Consider the following 10,784-nt stretch of genomic DNA (forward strand, 5'->3'; position numbering starts at 1 on the left):
TATGAATCCTAACGCATATTGGTGAGATCAGAGACATACACAGAGGTTGGGGGTATAGGGGGTTCGTGCCCCCCGCGATCAAAAATTTATATTTTTAATGCAGAAAAATATTTTTTTAATTGAAAATTCGGAAGAGAATACCTTTATATGTTATTATAATCAATTTCTGTTAATTTCAATGTTATTTGAAGGCTGTGAACTCAAAATTTATCTTTAATAAATTCATTGCGACCACCCTCTAAGCCATATAATGATAAATCGCATAAAGGCCCTTGGTCCGCGAAGCAAATATGGCCCTGTGGATTATCTGATGCGACCTGCCCTCCTCAAACCTAATTTTGTAAAAAAATTAACTAAGCGGCACATCTACAGATCGCCGCTTAAGGGTTTACGGAAAATTCACCACCATGCAATTCACCGCTCGGAAAATTCACCGCCATGCAATTCACCGACCAACAATTCACCGCCATGCAATTCACCACTAGGAAAATTCACCGCCATGCAATTCACCACTAGGAAAATTCACCGACCAACAATTCACCACTAGGAAAATTCACCGACCAACAATTCACCGCCAGGAAAATTCGCCGACGACATTTCGATGCGAGTCAGTTATCGAAGGAATGAGTGACCCAGTGAGTGACTGAGTGAGTAAGTGATTCAGTGAGCGAGTGGGTTACTGATTCAATGAGCGAGTAAGTCAGTCCGTGAGTGAGTGAGCGAGCGAGCTGCTAAGTGAGTGAGTGATCTATTGAGTGAGTAAGTGCCATATCCTAAAGATATATCGGAAAGTTTAAATAATGACTTTATGAGAAGAAATTCAGATGATACGGATTCGGGTTGCTGTATTTCTGAAATATATATGCCCAGTCAGGGCCCCCACTAAAATTCAACGAATTGGAGTTTGGGGACCCCCCATGGGGAAGTTTTCTGGGGTTACTTGATGAATCACATTTGTTTTTTGTTGCTTTATTATTATAAAATTCGCTTCTTCAGTAAGCTGGTGCTTTCACGTGTCCCTTTCCATAGCACGCTGATGAAGTGGCCAAAACCGCTGAAGCTGTAAATATCAAATTTTGTGAATAGGATTGGATTGGATTTTGGGTTTATTGGCGCAAGGACCAATTTGGTCAAACTGCGCCAAAACAAATATAAAAATTAAAAAAATGTCCTTTTGTCATGTCAAAACAAAAACTGTGCATGATAAAAAAGCAACGTGAAACATAAAACAATGACATGAATTGTAAAAACTATAATTTGTCATAAAAACCAATGGCTTTGATGAATTTAAAAATGCGAGATGCATCGCAATGGTCAGATAAAATGTCACGAAGTGAAAGATGATTGTGACCAAAAGCGGTCGTAAAATGATGACGATGATGTGAACAAGTAAAAGCATGAGCAATGGTCAATGGACTTTGACAATGAGGGCACTCTGGTTGACTCTCTCGTAATAACAAATATGATTGTGTGAGGCGACTGTGTCCTATGCGTAACCGGGCAAGCAGAACTTCCTCCTTTCGGTTAGTTCTGCAGCTCGAACGCCAGTGGCCAAGTGTGGGCTTGATGGCATGAAGTTTATTATTACTTTGATTGTTCCAATGATCCTGCCAGCGGCGATGCATCACTTCCCGGAGGATTGAGAAGTGGTCACTGGCAGGTACCAGAAGGCTATTATCAATGTTAGTTGTTGTTCGAGCTGCGTTGTCTGCTTTTTCGTTGCCCGGTATTCCTACATGACTTGGTACCCAGTAAAATTTTACTGTGGTACCGTGATGAATGAGGTGATGCAGTTCATGAAAAATGGCATGAATGAATGGATGAGTGTGAAAAGTGAAGGAACACAGTGCTTGCAATGCGCTGAGAGAGTCGCTATAAATGATGCATCGTCGGTGGCGTTTGCGTCGTATATGACGTAGAGCCTGAAGGATTGCGTACAGTTCTGCCGAATAAATAGAGAATGTGTCGTGAAGTTTGAAAGATGTCTCCTCACAGCAGATGTAGGCACAACCGACATGGCCAGGGCCCTTGGAGCCATCGGTATATATGGGGAAGTACCTATTGTACCTACCCCTGTGCCTGAAGAATATCTGTCGATATATAACATCTGCTGTGGTGGCTCTGGGGTATAACGATAATGAAAGAGAGACATCTGGCAGAGACTGCTCCCATGGTGCCAGTTGCCAAGCAACTGGGGCCACACGACTGATGTCTATTTGTATTTCTTCTACAAGTGCCCTCATACGAAGACCGTAAGATGGAACACATGAAGGTCGAGCAGCAAAAAGTCTATGAAATGACGGATTGAAAATGACATTATGAAGTGGATGACCTGGTAAAGACTTCATTTTGATATAATATTTCAAAGAAAGTTGTTGGCGTCTTGATGTCAGTGATGGCTCGTTGCATTCGACATACAGGCTTTCCATGGGAGAAGTTCGGAAAGCTCCAGAGCAAATGCGGAGAGCGAGATGGTGGACTGGGTCGAGCACACTCAGATAGCTCCGAGGTGCCGACCCGTATACAATGGAGCCGTAGTCGAGCTTCGATCTTATTAAAGCTTTGTGTAAGTGGAGGAGCGACTTACGGTCAGCTCCCCACGATGTAGAAGAGATGACCTTCAAGAGGTTCATCGTCTTCATGCAACGAGCTCTCAACTGTGAAATATGAGGTTTAAATGTAAGTTTCTTGTCAAATGTAATGCCGAGGAATTTTGTATTCTCTACAATAGGTATTTGACTATTATTTAAAAATAATTGTGGGTCATCATGAAGCTCACGACGCCGGCAAAAATGCACAGCGACGGTTTTGTCAGCGGAGAAAGAGAAGCCGTTATTATGAGCCCACTTGCTGATCTTGTTGAGTGCGGTTTGTAATTGTCTCACGGCTGACCTCATATTCACTGATTGATATGATATCAACAGATCATCCACGTATAGTGCGCCAGTGACTGACAACGGGAGTTGGTTCAACACCCCGTTGAGTCTTAAAATAAAAAGTGTTACACTTAAAATGCTACCTTGAGGTACACCTTGTTCTTGGATTTGGGGAGCTGATAACGTGCTTCCGATCCGTACCTGAAAGATGCGGCGAGCAAGAAAGTTCTTAATGAAAATGGGCAAGTTGCCCCGCAAGCCGCAATTATAGAGGTCGGAAAGAATTCCGTGCCTCCAAGTACGGTCGTAGGCCTTTTCTATGTCAAAAAATATGGCTAGCATATGCTCCCTCTTCACAAATGCTTGTCTTATTGATGTCTCAAGGCGTAACATATTGCATGTTGTGGACCTGAACCGTCTAAAGCCGCTTTGATGTTTACATAAAATATTGTTAACCTCAAGGTAGTGCATAAGGCGATAGTTGACCATGCGTTCCATGAGCTTACATAAACAACTGGTCAAAGCAATAGGTCTGTAACTGTTCGGTTGTTGAGGATTTTTGCCAGGCTTCGGGAATGCAAGAACTATGGCTGCTCGCCAGGTGTCAGGAAATGAATGACTGAGCCAGATCCGATTGAATAAAAAGAGTAAATGTGACAGTGATTCTGGTGAGAGATGCCGAATCATGGAATAATGAATAGCATCGGGCCCTACAGCTGAGTCAGGACTTCGCTGCAAGGCCGTCGTCAGTTCATGAAGGGTGAACAATGAATTGTACCCCTCCGGTGTAAAAGGCCGGAAGGTGTACGATGTACGTTCGGCTAATGATTTAATGGGATGAAACGATGGGGGATAGTTCGCATCACTGGAGACAGTGGCGAAATGGGCGGCGATGGTATCCGCAATATCCCTCACATCGCTGATGATAGTGCCATTGGTGTTTAAAATAGTGATCGGATGAGACTGATAATGACCATTGATTTTTCGGATCCGGTCCCAAATGACTTTAGATGAAGTAGATGAATTGATTCCCGTGGTAAACTTGTGCCAGGACTCGCGTTGAGCCTGGCGCCTGGTTCTTCTCGCTATCGCCTTTGCTTTTAAAAATGCCAACTTGTTGTCATGGGTAGGATACCGCCGGAACCTACTCCATGCTTTCTTTTGTGCTTTAATCGTAAGATTACATTCGTGGTTCCACCAAGGTTTAGGAAATTTAGGAAGTTTCGAGGAGACTTTGGGTATTGTTTCATTGGCTGCTGAGATCATACAACTGGTCACAAGGTCGACACAATGGTCGACGTCGGGTTGCGAAACCATATCCTCCGTGATTTCAGCCTTGACCGTGAAGTCTGCCCATCGGGCGGCCACAAGCTTCCACCGAGGAGGACCCTCAGGTATGCTATGGCTTCGATCAAGGCACTTAACCACTAGAGGGAAATGATTGCTCCCGTGGAGGTCCGGATCAACCGACCAGGACCAGTTGGGCAAGAGTGAAGGTGAGCATAACGATAAATCTATTGCAGTGAAACTATTGTTTGGGGCATGGAAATGAGTGAAACTGCCATCATTCATGATGGCAAGGTCCATGTCTTCTAACAGCCGTTCTACCATTTCCCCACGAGGGGTGTTGCTGTTAGAACCCCATATCATGTTATGAGCATTGAAGTCTCCAAGAAGAAAAAATGGTGGAGGTAATTGATCAATCAGATCTTCTAGATCTCTCTGTAAGATGGTGTCATTTGGTGGCAAATAAATGGAACAGATGGTAATTCTTAGGCCAGTAGAAATTTCCACCGCGATGGCTTGCAGGTTCGTGCGCAGCGTTAGAACGCGCGACGACACGTGATGTGGAACCAGCAGAGCAACACCGCGGCAAGCTCTACTCCCGTCATCGTAGTCAATACGAAACAGGGAATGTCGCCTGATGTTCCATGTCTCCGAGGGCTTCGTAAAAGTTTCCTGGAGTGCCACGCAAACAGGATGATAGTGATTGATCAAATCCTTGAGATCTTCATAATTGGATCTAAGACCACGAATGTTCCATTGGATTATGTTGGCCATAAATTAGGTAGAAGTAGACGGTTCGAGGTCTTTAAATTTATTCCGGTCTAGTTTCCGGCGAGTACCACCAGATTCTGATAGATTATCAAGATCCATGTCACCAATTGACTTGTCATCAATTAGTGACATATTCTTGAGGGTGGGACATTTTATTGCTCTCTGTATTGCTTTTCTTGAATATCCGGTCTTTTTAGATTTATTTCCAGAATTAATCTTGGGTTTAGTAACCGTAGGTTTTTTGAATGTGTGCACTGTTGCTTTTCCTGCCTCTTCTTCGGAGGTAGTGGACTCCCTCCGTAATCCAGCAGAGCAACAGCAGCCACAACTATTACACGGTTGGTTAGATGATGATGTTTGAGTTGATGTATCAGCTATTGGTTCAGTCTGAGTTGTTACGGATGCTTTGGTGACATTGTTAGTCATATTAGCTGATGATGGATTTGTTACCATATTAGAATATGATCTATTACCTATTGGAGTTTGGTTAGAGGTTATACGACGGCGTGCTTCGATATATGAGATGTTATTGAGGACCTTGATCTTCTGGATCTCTTTTTCTTCATTCCATTTCGGACACTTTCTGTCAAATGCGGGGTGGTCGCCACCGCAATTGACGCACTTGAATGGTGAATTAGTGCAGTTGTCCGAAATGTGGTCCTTCTCACCGCAATTTGCGCAGGTGGGTTGACTGCGGCACGCCGTTCGTGAGTGACCGTATTTTTGGCAGTTAAAGCATCGAACAGGGTTAGGAATGTATGGCCGGATTTTGAGGTTATAATAACCTATTTTGATATCTTTCGGCAATGTTGGTGATGAGAATGTGAGAATTATGTTTCGTGTGGGAGCTGGATTGCCATCTTTGCGGCTCATAATATGTTTGGCAGATGTTACGCCTTGAGACGCCAGCTCTTGTGTTAGTTCTTCTTCATCCATGTTAATTAAGTTAGTATCTGAAATGACACCACGTGAATAATTCAACGTGGGATGGATTTTGACTGTTATTGGAATGTCTCCGAGAGATGTGAGCTTTTGAATGAGTTCGGCTTGTTTGGATGTGTTAGTCTCGATGAGAAGGTCTCCTGAACGAAGGGCCTTCACCGATTTTAAGGTACCAACTGTGCCATAGAGAGCTTTATCTATTACAAATGGTGATACTTTGGCCAGCGGTTTTTCAGCATCTGAAGAGTGCAGAAAGAAAAATGAGACAGTTGATGAATTTGAAGCAGTTACATTGACATGTGTTTGGTTTGAAGCAGTTCTTTGACGTTTTGGTGCATTTTGTTTTTTTCCCATATTTGAATGGGTATGGTTCCACTCCCACCCACCATGCCCACCATGGAGCCCTACAAGGGGACGCGCACACGTAACCGGTGAAGGTTAGTAGCAACGTCAGGTTAGGTGGGAGCTATACACCACCAAAGCAGGCGAGCAGACGCGTTCAAGATCCAAGATCGTCGTGAAGCAGCACCAACAAACCTCAACGACGTCCGGCAGGCCCGGCCCCTCTACCTGCCCAGTAGTGTAACCCCTTCAGCCACCGAGGCGACCACAGCCGATTGACCTGGACGGGGCTAATCCAAGCCTCCCGTTTCGGCTGAATCCGAGGCCAAAGCTAGCGCATCAGGCTAACCAGGATCCCCATCTCCAGCCTTACGGGTCTCCACGCACGGCAAACACGCAGGTAGACAGCGTCCCAGACAGAGCATACGCTAGAAGCAACGCCCCGTCTGGGAGGACCCCTCCCCGCCTAAGCGGGGTCCACAATGAGGGGTTGGACACAAGACAAACATGTACAGGACAAAACAAGAATTGTGAATAGTTTTTTTCATGACGTAAAGACTCACTACTCAGTAAGAAATGGTTTTACCATATTCGACAACCTGAGGGCGTCATAAGAGCCCCCCCTCTCGGTCAACAAGGGAGGGGGGGGGGTCAACGTTGAAATCATGCCGAGCCGAAACAGCTGAAGCTATAAATATGACATTAGATCAATATTGTAATAGAGACTCACTGAGAAGGGATTTTTCCAAATTCAACCCCCCTAAGGGGGGGTTTCAAAAGTTATATGGAGCAATCAGCACTGAGCCGAAGTCGCTTAAGCCATAAATATGAAATTTAGTTAGTATTATATTTTATAATGTACATACACACTAAGACAGGATTTCTGAAAGTTAATCACCCATGGGGGTTATGAGGTGAGAGTAATTTTGAGATTGCAAAATCCACGCGAGCGAAGCCGCGGATAACAACTCGTAATAAAATACAATTCTTACTAAATTTTATATTTATGGCTTCAGGGATTTCGGCTCAGTGATGATTACTCCATATAACCTTTGAACCCCCCCCCCCCTCTTTATTAGGGGGATTGAATTTTGACATTTGACTTACAGTCTTTGACTTAAAACGAACATTCGATTATGTTGATTTAAATATTCTAACAAATAAAAACACTTCTCAGCAGGCAATGTACTATATTGGTTTAAAACATAATTGGTTAAAACCCACAAGGATCGGCCCTCGGGTCATAATTATTTCTGGTTTATATTAATGATTTATGTAAAATGAAGTAGAACGGTAAAATAATTTCATTCGCAGATGACACAAGCCTATATGTTGAAGACGGGGGTGGATTTAGAGCTCGCTGTTGGTAGGGGTGATTTTACAAATCTTTAAAAATCTAGTCTAAGCATCGGTGACCACATGTCCCGCATTTTGTCTCGTATTTTCCGTGACAGTCCGGTTTTTCTGTTTTTTCTTCTCCATACAGACTTTTTGAAAAATGTCACGGTTTTACTCGTTTATAGTCGAAGTTTTCTTGAATTTGTTGTTAAATTTGTTGTTGCAATATTACCATATAGAAGTTCCGAAAATTTCATTAAATATCGCATTTCGTTTGAGGGGAAATCTAAGGAGGACACCTACATCCAGCATTGGATTGAAATTGGTTGTTGATGATGCCACACCTATTAAAACCGGTATTTTAAATACAGTTAAACTCGGTTATAACGACATCGAAGATTCCGCGGGATTTCGGCGTTATAACCGAGTCTGTCTGTATTGCTTTCGCTTTTAGAATGTTGTTCTAGAGCTCTTTTAGTTATTTTCTAACATTTACCGGTGATTATGTATGATCCCCACCTCATATTAGTTCACTACTACGCAGTTCGTTTTGTAGAGGCCATATAATTATGTCCTACTACTGATGCTGGAAAAAAAATTAATGAAATAAAGTGAATATAAAGATAAGTTTAATTTTCTCAATCAGCAAAACTGGTAAAAGAAAGACATAGCCTCATATTGTTTAAAGTTATATGCGTGAGTTCAAAAATCGTGTGAAATGATCTCGTTTTAAACATCCAATTCTTGGACATAAAACCTCTTGGGTGACAAATAACATTTTCGAAAACTGAAACTCACGGAACCACAGCTTCAAGAAACGATATAAAAAATGGCATTCTTTTTGGGCAATGTTAGAGGAGTATTTTAGAAGGATAATTTTCACACAGCTTTCATTACATGCATATTTAATTGGTCATTTTCAATCAAAACCTACAATATTTAATTAGTAATATCTGGCATAATTTTCATTCAAAACATACAGTATTTATTTAACAATTTTCGACATGATTTTCTTCCTTACATATTTATAATTAAAGGGTTCCAATCTACTAATCTAGAAAAACAGATAACACGCAAAATGGAAGAAAAAACGGGAGAAAAATATTCACTTCTCACAAATATTGATATCATAATTAAAATGGTACATTATGAGCTCTCAAATAGTCTTTAATGTCACATCCTTGATGATACTTATCAACTAAATTCTTTAATCACTGCGCAGAGTCCCGGTATTTCTTTCTCCTAATCAATGTGATGGTTTTGTCCACTTACAATTTGCTCCATCCGAACTTCCATATATCTGGGTGGTGAGCAGATAATTGCTGTTGGAACGCTCGATGCCATCCTTCTATAGAATTGTTGGTAAATCGTTACGCGTTCCTTGAAAGCAGTTCCAAATGTCGATGTCAAAGCGCGGCTGACGACGACCACCACGACGAAGAGGACGCCCGATCCAAGTGTCTTCAAATCTACACTTCGTCATAAATACGTTTTCGGAACAATCGGATTTTTTAATCATTTGTGACACTACTAGGTTAAAAACTAACTAACTAACCAATTCACTCACTCCCTCACTCACTTACTGACCATTCACTCACTCCCTCACTCACTTACTGACCATTCACTCACTCCCTCACTCACTTACTGACCATTCACTCACTCCCTCACTCACTTACTGACCATTCACTCACTCCCTCACTCACTTACTGACCATTCACTCACTCCCTCACTCACTTACTGACCATTCACTCACTCCCTCACTCACTTACTGACCATTCACTCACTCCCTCACTCACTTACTGACCATTCACTCACTCCCTCACTCACTTACTGACCATTCACTCACTCCCTCACTAACCAATTCACTCACTCCCTCACTAACCAATTCACTCACTCCCTCACCATTCACTCACTCCCTCACTCACTTACTGACCATTCACTCACTCCCTCACTCACTTACTGACCATTCACTCACTCCCTCAATAACCAATTCACTCACTCACTCCCTCACTCACTTACTGACCATTCACTCACTCCCTCAATAACCAATTCACTCACTCACTCCCTCACTAACCAATTCACTCACTCCCTCACTCACTAACCAATTTACTCGCTCGCTCAATCACTGACTCGATCAATCACTTACTCACTCGGTCACTAAGTCACTACTGGGTCACTCACTCACTGACTCGATCAATCACTTACTCACTCGGTCACTAAGTCCCTACTGGGTCACTCACTCACTGACTCGATCAATCACTTACTCACTCGGTCACTAAGTCACTACTGGGTCACTCACTCACCCGCTCAATCACTTACTCACTCGGTCACTCAATCACTTACTTACTCGGTCATTCAGTCACTCACTGGGTCACTCGCTCACTCGGTCACTCACTGGGTCACTCACTCGGTCACTCAATCACTTACTTACTCGGTCACTCACTCACTGGGTCACTCACTCACTGGGTCACTCACTCACTGGGTCACTCACTCACTCGGTCACTCAATCACTTACTTACTCGGTCACTCACTCACTGGGTCACTCACTCACTCGGTCACTCAATCACTGACTCGGTCACTCCTCAATTACTTACTCACTCGCTCAATCACTCACTCGGTCACTCACTCACTCAGTAACTCAATCGCTCACTCCCTCGCTAACTGACTCGCATTGAACTGTTGTCGGTGAATTGCATGGCGGTGAATTGTCGGTCGGTGAATTTTCCTAGCGGTGAATTGCATGGCGGTGAATTGTTGGTCGGTGAATTGCTGGCGGTGAATTTTCCGCACACGCCGCTTAAGTGTCCCTTGGTACAATTCCAGAACATTTAAGCGGTCCCTGGTACATTTTCAGATCACTTAAATGACCCGGGACACAGTTCCAGAACACCTAAGCGGTCCGTGACACATTTAGAGATAGATCCCTTGAGTAACATTTGACGTAGTTTCAGAGCACTTGAGTGGCCCCCAGTGTGGTTCTAAATCATTCAAGTTACCCGCGGCACGTTCTCAGATTATTTAAGTGATCCGCGGCGTATAATTACGGATTAGTTGAGTGATGCGTGGCACAGTTCCAGAGCACTTAAGCGGCCCGGACACATTTCCAGATCACTTGGATCCGCGAAAAATTTAGAGATTACTAAAGTGGCTCTGTGTAGGGCACTTGTCAATACTGGAGGGGGGAGGAATGTTACTTCAAGTGCCCACAAAACAAACTATCGAAAGGTT

This window comes from Pholcus phalangioides, unplaced genomic scaffold (genome assembly GCF_987345545.1).
Source record: "Pholcus phalangioides strain wild (caught in Gottingen) unplaced genomic scaffold, Ppha-v1.0 ptg000041l_1, whole genome shotgun sequence".
In the NCBI taxonomy this organism is placed as follows: domain Eukaryota; kingdom Metazoa; phylum Arthropoda; class Arachnida; order Araneae; family Pholcidae; genus Pholcus; species Pholcus phalangioides.